This window comes from Erigeron canadensis, unplaced genomic scaffold (assembly GCF_010389155.1).
Source record: "Erigeron canadensis isolate Cc75 unplaced genomic scaffold, C_canadensis_v1 Conyza_canadensis_unscaffolded:361, whole genome shotgun sequence".
In the NCBI taxonomy this organism is placed as follows: domain Eukaryota; kingdom Viridiplantae; phylum Streptophyta; class Magnoliopsida; order Asterales; family Asteraceae; genus Erigeron; species Erigeron canadensis.
In genome coordinates this window covers 1-14,741 of record NW_025215780.1, presented here as the reverse complement: position 1 = coordinate 14,741, position 14,741 = coordinate 1, and the positions used below count along the sequence as shown (strand labels likewise).

Genomic DNA, 14,741 nt, shown 5'->3' with positions numbered 1-14,741 from the left:
ATAGTAGGACTATTGTATCGTGTGCCTTGTGGTATAACTATGCCCACAATTCCACCAGTTATTTCAACGTAACTAATGGGAACATTGACGAACCAGTGATACTCTATACAGCTCGTAAGTATGCTTTTGGAATAGTAAGTTTCTAAACTTATAATGGGAAATTGGTGATGTGTCTTTTTCAAAACAACTTCCTTTTATAAGAATGTTTCGTTTAAAATTTTACATTGTCATAGATAACCTCAAGTCTCAAATTGCATATATGGAGCAAAGCTATCATCAATGAGATATCGGGCCTATAACTAAATTCAAGGAAAGGTATCCCTAAAGTACCAGTCTTTACATAATTGCTTATATCTATAAAAACTATATTAAAGACATTGGAGTATTCTATATAATAATGTATGTATAATAATGATCATCTGTTTCACAACTTTAGCTTGAAAGAGAAAACTTTGGAAATACAGTCCTCTAAACCATATCCAAAACTTTCAACCAAAGTATTACACATCAAGCCTCAAGATTCTATCTGAATCTTCCTTTGAAGGGTGTTGTTGAGTTGCTTGGCATAAAAAAGGTAATAAGATTTTTATCGCAAGTAAGAATCAACCATTTTCACATCTATTATCTATTAAATAGTAATACATAATTCAAAAACTAACTTATTTTTCATTATGCAGAATGAAGTTGCAAGCCCTAGTCGAAGACAAATCTGGAAGTGGCCCAATATGGATTTTTGAAAATGCTGTGACCAAACTGGTTAATCGGTCTGCCTCATACCTGATAAACAAAATTAATCGGTAATAATAGTAATTACCAATATTTGCAACTTTCCAATGGCTTCAATTCGGTTAACAGTGACCAGACAATTGAAAAGTGGATACGTCATCTATTAGAGGTCTCGCTAACTAAGGTTTCGTTATTTGGATGTGTTTTATTCATCTGGATATGTTGCATTTCACTGTACTTATGCATAGTACATTGTAGTTCTCATACATTTTTTTCTGATATATAATGTGATAGCTTATTATAAACTTCATACGGAGTATTTGTTTTTAGTTATTATTAAGAAGGTCGGTTTGACATTCGGTCCGGTTTTCAAAACATTGATTTAATAAAAGCGTTATATGATAAAAATTTTATATAAAAATTCTGATAACCAACTTTATTCGTTATATGATTAAATCATATACAAAAATATAATTTAATAAAAACCAAATAAAAATTTATTGTAGAAAAATTAAAAATTATTTAAAGATAAAAAAAATTGATGTAAAATATAAAAATATTAGTTTCCATAATTATATTATAAAATAATTAATTATTAATGTTTACACATTTAAATAAGAAAATATATTAATTAAATGTTGAAGAGTTAAATAAGGTATATGACATTAATCAAATGATATAATTAAAAGTTAAACTCCAATATGAACTAAAGTTTTCTTATATATATATATATATAGATTCCGAACCGTACTATGATGCTACTTACTACTTAGGCCTCTCTCTATCGGTACTTTATAAGCTCTTTCATTTTGCTCTTCGACATGGATAGGATATGCACGCCCTTGTCGTGGGTGGTCATCATCTTTGCTGGGGTGTTAAAAAATGGATGGGTGAGTGTGGGCTCTCATGTGGCAACATATAAAACAATTTTTTTTTTCGTTGACTATAGTATTGTAGGCCTATACGTGAATGAATATAAATCCAAGAATACTGCATCAGGAGACGACTTATGGGTCCGTGGTTATTGCGTGATTCTAGAATAATTTATATAGACAGGATTTGTAAAATAATTCTGTAAAATAAATATAATAAACAATGGAAATATTAATAAAGTATTTACTTTTAATAAAAGTCATTACTTTTCAAATATTAACGTTATTGTCTTTGATGAGCAACTTCTCTTATATTACTTTCCAATTTTGGCCCGTATTGAGTTCAAACTGTTATGTCATATTTTTGTTGACCCGTTTCAACGTACCCTTGTTTAATTTGATCACATGTTTGAACCTGAGCTCACATTGGCCTATTACTCGATCCGGGTTCATGGAAAAACAAGGTATTTTTAACTTTACGAGAGTAAGTACCCGTGAGTTGCGGCGGTGAGATGGTGGGGTGATAGCTAGGTCAGAGAGTGTGATAGTCAAATGCCTACGGCCTCCGCCCTTAGATTTAAAAATTCGTCAAAAGTATATCGAATGACATCTCTAATGAAAAAGCATGAAATTTTAAGAACACCCATACAATTTTATAATTTATCGACGTATGATTTTTGAGATAAAAGATTTTGAATGAATTGGAGGAATAAATGATTTATGGAGGAGAGAGAAAAAAGATGATTGGTTGACATTTGAGGAGAGAGAAAGAGTATTATGGTTATTTTAGATAAATGTAGAATAGATGAGAGAGGTATTTTGGGGATGTACTTAAAATCAATATTGAAAATTTCAACTCAATGTTGAAAATCTGGAAGGAATCTGCTTTATAATATAGTATAGATAGATATAGATATAGATATAGATAGGTACTACTGGAAATATATGAATAATACACTACTGAGATTTCGTGCATTTCTCAGTTCACAGTTGTTTCTATAGTAGGCTGACTTCGGAGGTCAAGCAAACTAATGCTGACTTCTGATATGTTATGAATTGTATAACTTACAGATAAAAATTGATGGTTACTTAAAAACTGTATAATTGAAGCTTTAATCTGATATATTCAATGTTGAAATATAACATGATTCAATTCGTAATATACAGTACCGTGAGATCCAGAGGAACTGTAAAGACATTAAACATATTTGCCATTGATTTCGGGTTCCCAAAATAAGATGATTGATTTAGGATGGAGTGATGAATTCTGATCTAATAAATTCAACAGAGAAGATGCACGAATTATTTGATATGGGGGGCTGTGTATTTCGTTGTGATTAACCCTAAAGGGTTGATTACTCTCTATATATATAAGAAGAGTATTTTCATATTAAGTCCCTCTGGTGTTTAATTCGTGCCTCATTAGTCCTCTCAAGTCCAATCATCTAATGGGAAACCCTATAATATGTCTTTAAGAGTAAATACGTCCATCGAATATTTACTTAGACATAGGGATTTCATTATCGTCAATTATCATATCAGGAATGACACATGATCAGTGACGGTCACACTAACGTGGTTCCAACATTCAAATCAATTTGCATTGAAAGTTTGACTTCATAAGTTGTCAGGTATGAAATTAAAAAGCTATTGATATTGTTAACCGATACATGACAACAATACAACAATACATAAGCTCATGGGACAAATAAAAATTGCCAACCAAAGCCTGTTAGCATAACTACAAGCCACTGGTAGATTAGATGCAATTAACAACATGACCATAGCAAATCCTGTAAGAAAAATACATAACCACTGTTCTCTGTCATAAATGGAATTTTGTTTGGCTCGTAAACTTCATCATAACTGTTACAATACATTAGTAACACAATGTGCTTTATTAGAAAAGACCAAGAACAAGAGAATGTGATACAGTAACAGTTTTTATGGTTATGATGACGCATTTGAGCTTACTATCTTGTTGTGAGGTACGAGCATAGGAGAATCCATAAATTGATATTAGTATATTCATTGTATGCATTTCTACTAAATCTTTTAGGTTTATGAATTCCAGATCTTTAAATTGTGCAGGAAAAATCCTTACGATAATCTAATAATTGTAATTTTAGATAGTTATGTAGATATACATATATGAAAAAGAGTTGGATAATATCCAATGTTAAAAAATTTCTCTAAACAAAAAATAAAAATTACAACTCAATAACACAAGGAAGCTACAACAAGACATATGCTCAAAGCACATACGAAAATTGCCAACCAAAGTGACGGTAATAGCAACATAAAAGCCTGTGACAAATGCAACAAACATAGCAAGTAGGGAAACTACGGTCAGAAAATACATTATCGGAATCCTGGCATCGATGTACTTTTGCTCTGCCACATTGTTTCATCACAACAGTTACGATAGAATAGTAAAAACATGTGGGCAAGCAGAACAGAGCAAGAACAAGAGAATGCTATAGCATTACTAAGAACAAATGCTTGGAATGCAGCTTTTCTAAGTAGGTAGGGTGTGCCTTGTTTGGAGCCATCATCACTATTGAAACCACCCGGAACAGTAAAAGCAGCTGCAAAGGTTGCTGTCGCTATAAGAGTAACCACCAAAACCATATTGTCCACTATCTTAAAATATGTTTTCCATTCTTTTTGTTCACCTACGAATTCTTTTTTGTACAAGTCATTCATGCCTGATAAGCTTATTTTATCAGACATATTTGTACCCGTAGTTATGGCCTGCAATTATTTGAAAATAAGCAACCTGTATTTCATATTTCCTACAAAGAATAATCTTTTAAATTTGAAACTTCAAACTCTTTATACAGTTTGCTAGTCACTCCTTTGAATCAAAGATTCAATCATTAGATAATGTTTACAAAATCTTTGCACTAGTTTGTAAGCTAGCTAGAGAGGAAACACTAGCTTTCTAAAGTAATTATCTTCCAAATGAAACTGGAAACACTTCATTTCTATATTAAATAGATTGTTTGTAAACTACACTCCACACTTTGAAAGTATTATCAGATTGATGTGTAAACTACTAAAACATGTAGTCATAAAATTTAGAATTTGAAGTCAAGTTGAATAAAAACTACGAAAATATGACCTTATCAATTTAAAAATACCAACAAAGGTAAAAGTCCGTTGGAAAGTGAGTAGTTCGAGAGTCAAGAATACCTTAATCAATCTCTCTCTATCTTCATTCGAAGCTATCATATCCAGAGGAGTGCGATTTTCATGGTTGAGTGAATGAATGTTAACCCTATAATCTATTACCTTCTGTCATTTCAACGTTTGTTGCTGCCAACAAATGAGCGGGAGTGTTCCCATTGTTATCTTTTTGATTGATAAGTTTTGTTAACGATTTTTTTTGAAAGATGAATTCAATTACTTCAGTTTGCTTGCTTTCAATAGCAACATGGAGAATGTTTCTTCCTCTGCTATCAATAAATTCTGAGCTTCCCAGACATTTGCTCATAAGAACCTTCACTGTTTCACAATGACCTCGACTAGCTGCAATGTGAATCAGTGAAGTGACTGTATTGTCTTGAGTCACTAACTGATATCCACAGACTGGTCTTTATAGCAGACTTTCCACGGCTGAAGAACTGTTATAATGAACAGCATAACGCAAAGGCGTCCAATCATTCTCATCTCTTTTATTAATGAGATCAGGCCATTCCTGTAGCAAACTATAAACGCATCCTAAAATGCAAGAAACAATCCAAGTTATATTCAATATCTAAAGAAAGCTGATTCTAACATTTGTAAGTACAAACATATATGAAATATAACAATACCAAAAAATGAAAAGAAATTGATGGCAAATGATGTCAGTCCAACTAGTTAATGCATTTCTTGTTTTTAGTTGATTTAGAGAACTTATCGATACTGAGATAAACTTTTACACAAATTCGCAATTAGTGGATATGAGGGTAAACGCTATAAAAGTCCATGAAAAAAATAAACAAGACACGAGACGAATAATTGCTAGCTAAGACACGAAGACACCCAAATGCAGCTGGGAGCAAATTAGGAAACGCCACTTCTAGCCATGCAGTGGCCAAGCCTAGAGCCCGGTGAGTCTCAGAGCGTCACTCTCATATCTTTGGAGCGCCGTTCCCGGTCAGACTTCGAGGGTTTGACTATTAATAGACTTTAAAGTCCTTAGCTGTACAAAAGACCTAAAAAAACAGGCGACCTTCGACCCCACCATTGCTTTTCAAAAGGATTTTAAGCATGTAAAGATCCCTTGGTCTTCAGAGATTCAACCAAGAGATTGGCAGATCTTCAATTTATCTTTTACTTCAATGGAGGATGAGTGGTGTTGTATGTTGGAGGTGATGTACGGGGTGGTGGATTTGGACATAACTGGGCAGAGAAAGGAGTAGAGGGGAAGAGGGGGAGATTTGTGAGGAATGATTACCTTACCCCTCAAATTATTGGGTTTTTACCACTAAGTATGGATTATCTTTGCTTACTACAACTAAGCATTAGTATTCATTCCTTTTCCATTCCTTGTCCCCAAAAACCTCTAATCTGGCTAGTGTTTAATACTTGTTTAGATGGTATGATCATGATTGACTAATATGTTATTTATTATGTGATTGTTGTGTAGTATTCCTGTTAAATTGTTGATTCTGAATTATCTAGATCTTACATGTTATCGTTAATGCTATATTGATTGTTTTTGATTTATTTTAGAATAAATTGTCTATGATTAACCTTTACTAGCCTGGCAAAATGGACGGGTCGGGTAGGTTTGGGTAACGGGTCAGAATGGGTGCGGGTCGAAAGGGTACATGTCCAAGCTGGTTATTTCAGAAATGCGGGACAAACAGGTGCAGATTAAAGAAAAGATAAAATACCCAAACAAACCCAATCACAAGAGATTGGGTATAAATCGCCTCACATAATCTTTACAATTAGGAAACCGATATGATATGAGTTAACGTGTCTATAATTAATTGTAAGGATCACTCTACTCTAATGAGCGAATGTGGAATCGGCATAATTAGTTAAATCTAGATAATTGTGATTATTAACAACTTGTTAATACCTATGTGGAACAACCGTCATTTAGGCCAGTCAAATAGCCTAGATACCCAAAAACCATCTTCAATATACGAAAATACCTAACTTTTTTCGAATCACCAAAAATAAACCATAAAATCGCAAGACCGCAAGGAGGAGTTGCGGATCGGAAGGAATCCTTGCGATTCGCAAGCAAGTCTTGCGATCCGCAAGCAGTCCTTGCGATCCGCAAGCAAGACTTGCGATTTTACTTTTTTTGACTTATGGATAAGATTTTTTTGTGAGATTTTATTGTACTTGTTAAGATATCAATCAGATTTTTATGTACTTTTTTTACTTATGAATTTACCAACAACCTTTTACCATAAACAACACCATAACTTTTGTTTCTTTCAATTTGCAAAGTAAAAGGTATGTTTTTCTTAGCTAATAAGTATTTAGTATTTTATTTAGTTTTAATTTAGTTTTTGTTTGAAATGTAGAGTTAGGATGGAAGTTTGAGGGTGAACTCTGAGTCTCTTAGGTACTGGTGTGTCACTAAGAACTGAGACGGTTTCTGTTTTCATTATGGAAAATTGTTATTTAACAAGTGAAATTTGCTACTGTTTGTGTTTCTTTGATCATGGTAATCTTGAAAGACATAAATCTAGTAACAAAGCTAAGATTAAATTCGTTAAATAGTGATTTCAACAAGTTTTATCAAGAAAATGAACGACGTATTACTGGACTCGAGTCAGAGGTGTAAACTGGTCAATATTTTGTTGCTCTGTGCTTGAAACTTACAGAAACTCGATGATAAATATTTTTAAGCAAATAGGTTTTTAGTTGACTAGATAAAAGAAAGTTTCAACTTTGTACAGGTCCTTACTTGGCTGGGTTTTGGTAGTTGGTACTGTTGTTTCAAAACCTTTGTATTTTTAGTAGTTGTTTCTCAACATTGTAAATACAAGATTGGTCCTCGTGGTTTGCCACTTTTGCAACGGCATTATATACTAAATACTTATTAATAAGAAAAACATACATTTTACTTTGCAAATTGAAAGAAACAAAAAAATATGGTGTTGTTTACGGTGAAAGGTTGTTGGTAAATTCATAAGTAAAAAAAAGTACAAAAAATGTGATTGCTATCTTAACAAGTAAAAAAAATTTAACAAAAAATCTTAATCCATAAGTCAAAAAAGGTCAAAATCGCAAGCCTTGCTTGCAGATCGCAAGCACTGCTTGCGGATCGCAAGACTTGCGGTCTTGCGATTTTATGGTATTTTTGGTGAATTCGAAAAAAGTTGGGTATTTTTGTATATTGAAGATGATTTTTGGGTATCTAGGCTCTTTTCTCTTTATGAAATTGATTTTTATTTAGCTCCATTAATTGATGACTTGAAAAATTTTGTAGTACAAGTGTTTAAGTGTTTGATGCATACAATAAATGATTTGACGAAGTGTCGAAGCATTTTCGATTAAGAGAATTATTTTTTTGCACGATAAATGATTTTTCGGCATATGGTAATTTGTGGTTATACAATACAAAAGGAAATTTTTTATCTTGTTCATGATCTTCATTTATAGACCACATGGAAAAAACAATGCTTTACTACTGCTGAACTGGACAAGATTGCTATATTAATAGCCAAACAGCTAAGTGTAAACTGCCATAAGATCTTCTTGGATGTTATTCAAAGGTCCAACAATGTATATATATTAATGTATATATATTGGACTTTTTGAGACAATTATAGATCCTGAGAGGCAATCCTCATTGGTCAATAAAAATCGATTTCAATGCCATTTCTTTTATATTTTATTAGTTTAGCCAATTTATCATAAAAGGTTAAAGACATAAAATGATTTTGTAAGCTTTAGATCTTAGGATTTAAAATGGAGATGTTATATATTACTTTTAATGTCTTCTAAGTATTTCATCTTGAGGATGTTTTGTAAACTCATGGGATCGACATTTTGAGATATATATTTAGATCGTTGCTTTGACATATGATGTTGAATGAATGAGCGTTAACTTTATGAGTTTGTATAGAGCTCGAATGATTTGCACATGGTTAACAAAAAACTGTGTAAAGCAAAGGATTCCAACAAGCAAAGCGGCTCAATAGCACTAATGGGCTAGCTAGGCATAGGCCTAAGGCGTCCAAGATTCCAAGGCCCAATTGTTATATGTTGGGCACAATATATGGACTTTTAAGTTTATTATTATCGGTGATTCATCATGTTATGGTAATTTTTACTTATCACCATGATAAAAGTTTAAATTCCTTGCTATGAGTTGTGCTACACTTTTGTTTCGACAAACTTTAGACATACAAAATGTTCTCAATATATACCAAAACAGGATCATGTTATTCATGTGGAGATAATAAAGTAGTTTGGATAATTTATTTATGATAGCTTCTCAATTATTTATGGGAATAATTTTTACTTCACCAAAATTCAAAGAATATATTAGGCGTCCAATATTGATCTTCCTTAAGGCCCCAAAAACTTAAGCCGACACTGCCAGACAAACATTTTGAAAAGATAGGCAATTTGCACTGTTAAAAAACTGTGTAAAAAGTTTAGCATCAATTACACAACACTTTTACAAGGAAATAAGACGTGTAAAAAACCAGTTTTTAACCATGTATGAACCCTTGTTTTGTAGTAGTGTGTACCAGATGATAATCGGTGTAAAACTTCAAAAGGATTCAAAAATTACCTGCCGAGTTTGAAATTGCCGCTGCATGTACGGCTGTTTTGCCATCTGGTCAATAAAACTTTTGTCCGTACAATTATTCAAAATCAGTTTCACAATTTCAGCATAGCCTCTTCGGAGGCAAGGTAAAGGGGGCTTTCTTTCGAAATATTTTCTTGATTTGCGAGTTGAGGAATTTCTTTTAGCAATAAAAAGACTACTGGCGAGTGATGATTTTGTATGGCAATATGCAATGCATTGTGTTTGTCCTTGGGCCTAATGAGATACGATTCAATGTTCTCATTATTTGCTTTTAAATAAATAAACATGATTTGAAGAACATCAAAATGTCCTTCCCTTGCGGCAACATAAACAGGTGTCTCCCCTTCCGAATTGCGACCTGATATTAGGGACGGGTGCTTCTTAAGAATATCTATTACATGATACACATCGCCAAAGTTGGATGCAACGTGCAGAAAGTTGTTCTTATTTGGATTCAATCCAAGCAGGTCATGGTTAAGTTCCATCAGAAGGTTACTTCTATCTCTGTCGGATGTTATGTAAGAATGCAGATTACTTAGTCTTCAGCATTGACTATTAATTCTGTAGGAAGAAATAGATACATTAAACAAAAACCATGTTACATACCAAAATATGATGAGGATTCTTGGTTTCTATAGAAAAAGCAAAGAATATAAGTGAAGTCACCAATAATTAATGTAAATGATATGAAAGTTGCCCTATGGGTTGATCCCATACTAGTCCCATCATTCGTCTGATGTCAAGGGACGAGTCGGACTCGTCCGTTCACCTCAGCTCTAATCATTCCCCTACGGACGAATCGCATATCATTTTTTTAAAAATCTTTTAACATATATATGTGTGTGGGTATCCATATGTATGTATATATGTATATTCTTAGAGTGTTAGGGGGATTTTAGGCTATTTTTTTTAGGAGAATTAGTCATTTTCTATTGTTTAATAAATAAATGCTTGAGTTATCATGATTTTTATGAAATAAAAGATTAGTATACGAGTGTCATACTTAAAATTAGGTACTAAATCGCTTTATATATTACCATCCTTCCATATATATTTAAGATATGTATGTGTGTGTGTGTGAGAGTGAGTGGACTTTGTGTATGTGTGTGCTATTGTATATATTTCCGGGCGGCTAGATCCAAGGAAGAAGATGATGATACTCTATATATAATATATATATAGCTTCAATATTCGAGCTTTTTATTACTTTTAATCCCTCCTATATTATTACTCTTACTGTCCCTCTAAACTTGTGCTAAACTTGTGCATTTATAAATTTTTAAAGTCAAACTTTACAATCTTGACCATAGATAGTTTGTTTGTGTTATATTATTTGATAAAGTTATATGAATTGATTGTATTTTAGATGTGTGTTTTACATGTGTGTTTCTTTGGTATAACTTTTATCAACTATTGTATAACACAAAATAAAAAAACTTACGGTCAAAGTTGGTAAAGCTTGACTTAAAATTTATCTCTAAATCGCAATAAATGATTAAAACTAATAGTAACACCAAAAAATGTAGCAATTAAGAATATATAATATATAACGATAGTATCAATTAAAATAAATATAAGTTTGCGACTCGTGATTTGGTCCAAGTTACATAGAAACTCGTAAGAGTTTAGACAAAAATGAGTCACCTAACGAGTCGACTCGTTTTGGTGTAAATCGACTCGACTCATAAGAGTCGACTCGTGACTCGTAAAGTTTAACAACTATGCCCGTAGGTAGCACCAAAATTGTGAAAAGGTTATGTTTGACGTGTTAGAAATTTATGGGGTATTTTTAGGGGTAATTTGGTAAAAGAGGTAAAGAAATACGAGTATGTATTTTACTTTCCACGTTCTTTTGCAGCAAGTAGAGGCGCAAGAAAAAATCGATTAACCGAACCGAACAGATTTGTAACCGGTAACCGAAACCGGTTAGTAAACGGAATAGTAAAAACTGATTATAGGTTACCAGAAACCGTCGGTTACTAACCGATTACTCTTTTCAAAACCAAAACTGATTATTAATTAACCAGTTAACCGGTTAATCACATACTATATCCATATATATATATATATATATCAATATTAAACATATTACATATGTAATCGGAAAGATCACACCATCAAATGATTTCGTAAGTTTTTAATATATCTATACTATATATAGATTAATGCTTCTTTCACATATCCAACATTAATTTTTAGTTGTTTTTTGAGATTTGGAATGATGAATATTGTTTTGTGTTTAGAAAATGATGTTTATTTGGAATATGGGTTCGTCGCTTAGACTTGTCGGAAATGATTGTTTTTCCCCATTGTTCACCGCTTTCTCAATATTATAATGAACGGTTAAAAAAACCGAATAGGTTAACCGGTATTGGTTAACTGGTTATTATTAATCGAAATCGGTTAGATAGGTTCTAATTTTAAAAACTAGAAACCAGTTATTAATCGGTACAAATTAACCGTAACCGGTTAAAACTGTTTCAAAAAATAACCGAAACCGGTTATTAAAATTAATAACCGAATAGATTGAAATCTAATAATAATCCTATATAACTTTAAAAACTACCCTAAAAATACTATTATTAATAATATAATCAGTTTGTTTATTATTATTAAGAATTGATATGCATATTAGGCATTCTAAAGAATGAGTCTTGGCATAAGGCTGACCATCAGCATTATGAACAAGCCACATACAAAACTCAAAATAAAAATTTACAATATTATTTGTAAGATTACCATATATGCATCTCCAAAGGAACTTGTAAGATATATACGTACCTTGTATAGTAGGGACTGGTGGTAGACCCAACTCTGCTCTTTTTGTTATGTCTTTTTCCAACATATTAAAAATGAAGCGGTCATGTTTTCGGGTCATGTAATAGGACTAGTAGAATCTTTCGTCTAGACTCCCATTCTGATCTCAAAACCGCGCGACAGGCATTGTTCAACAATAACTTAGCTACCTCCGCATGATCATTTGAAAGCGCCTTATCCAGTGCTGTCTCTCCGTGGCGGTTCTTAAGCCATAAGAATTCGTATGGCTCTCCCCATTCTTGGGTGTTAAGATTGTTCGTGTTTGTTTGAGCATTGGATAAAACCACACATGTCCGCAAGCCCTTTCTGTGATGCTAACATCACCGCTGTGGTGTCTCCGAGTTCAACTGGCATTTCTATACAGAATTTAACATGAGTAATAAGTTGAGGACTCATGGGATCCTCCTCCCTCTGCATAGCTCATTCCATCCTCTAGAGCGCCTAAGATCAAATGTCCATCAATGGGGTCGAGTTCTCCATGCTTCTCGCCGCTCGTTTATGATACCTTTTGCCAACTTGTAAAGAGGAGTAGCACTTGGAACAACCGTCGGACCATGTTTGGCGGAAGTATGATAGGGCCATTTTGGATAAGCTTATCGATGTCCAAATTCATGGTAGCTAGCTGTACGGTTTATAATAAAAAGGAGCTGCTGGTGGTATGCTATATACAAAACAATGAATGAAATTGTGATTGTTTTTATGAACCAACTTTAATCGCTAAATTATCACCTTCACATGTGTGTGTTATATATAATTGCTTCTCATCTTTACTCACCTGTCCAACTCTCAATATAAAAAAAAAATCACGTAGAGAATGGAGAGGAGACACGTTGTTCAATTTTATATATTATCCTCCTTAATTATAGCTGACTATAAGTTTTTTTTTTCTTAAATAATTGATCGTCGACCAATAATTATGCAGTTTTAATTTTAAACTTATTCTATATATATGATGCATGGTTGTCGTTGATCATAATTAGAAGTTTTTTAATATTTTATCGACTACATTATGCCTTAGTTTTTAACCTTAATAAATAATGATTAATGTTGCACATCTGGTTGATCAACAATTAATTAGAAGTTTTTTTATTAATAATTGATGATGACAATTTGCAGTTTTCAACTAAGGCTAATGAACAATGATACGCTTGTACATCAATATTATCAGTTTTTTAATAACTGACCGACGACAACTTCAATTATATTAACCTTAATGAAAAAATGACAATGATGATCTGTACTTAAGTTGGGATTTGGTCAACATTTAAATAAGGTTCGTTCTTCTTTAATTAATAATCTGGATTAGCAATGTTAGAGGCCTTAATATTTTTTGTTTCTACTAATATTAAGAATTTTGCTGAAAGAAGTTTTAAGGGCTGCTTCGTGCATTATTAGTTGTATACTTTCTAAAATTCAAGGATGAATTTTAATATGGAAATGTACAATATTTATGCATGTTAAGTGAAGCGTAAAAACTTTGTTTATCATTTTCCAATATAAACATAAACCTGACTATCCTATATTCTATATCTATATTGGTATAATAAGTAGGTATCGTTGAGAGAATTCCCAGACTATGCCCTTTTTTTAAAACATGGACAAACATATGCTTGTTCATATTTGTCTTTCCAGCTATATGAAAGACTGACAAATTTCTCGCTCTCTCTCTCTCTCCTCATTATTCTTATGTCTATTTCTTTATTCTTATTTTTTTCTTTCTCAATTCTGATTCCAAACTTTTCATAACAAGTATATGCAAAATAAATATAACTATATCTGCACTTTAACATTCTTGATATAGCATTATATATTTTCTACACAAAAACACATATAATTAATACAGTATGATAACGTTCAAATATTACAAATATTAAAAAACAGATACATTAAAAAGTACTCTAACTACTCTTTAAAGAGTTTTACATACCATTATAACATAGAAAAACATATATTAAGAAGTAATCTAACTATCAGCAAACCTAGGTGCGAGTTTGGGCAATTTCTCATATTATGACCGCTACACTTACAAACTCCACATCTACGCGGTTCATCGGGGGGGGGGGGGGGGGGGGGGGGAGTAAATTCGGAAGCATATTTTCTATTTCGACAAACTGAAATTGCATGTGAGCAAGGAAATCTATAGGTTTGCCACTTACCACATGTGCATTTTTGTTCATAATAATGGACAATTTGCACATTTCCTCCACGACCATTTACTTTTCTTGATGTAATAACCTTGTACACACCTTTTCTGTAGTCAATTTGGTGACCTTGTGCATTTGTATCGGATTTGAGAGTTTGTAGTTTCGCCTTTTGTACTCGATCTACTCCAACATTTCGAGTCTTTAATGTATCCCAAACTTCTTTCGCATTTTCGCAACTTGCTACTTGCAATATCATATCTTCGGGTAATCCTTGAAATAGATACCCAATCGCGGTCTTGTCTCGCTTTTCATCGGCTATACATTTATCGGACGCGACCATTTCCATAGACAATTGGCTTGTAAAATGCTCTTTATTCTTATCGACCAATCGTATAGTTGTTGTCG

The 14,741-nt window shown here is 32.7% G+C and overlaps 1 pseudogene; it reads right to left on the bottom strand.

Moving 5' to 3' along the window:
• Positions 1-3,959: 3,959 nt before the first annotated feature.
• On the bottom strand, positions 3,960-14,676 carry LOC122584559 (annotated as a pseudogene).
• Between the last annotated feature and the right edge of the window lie 65 nt (positions 14,677-14,741).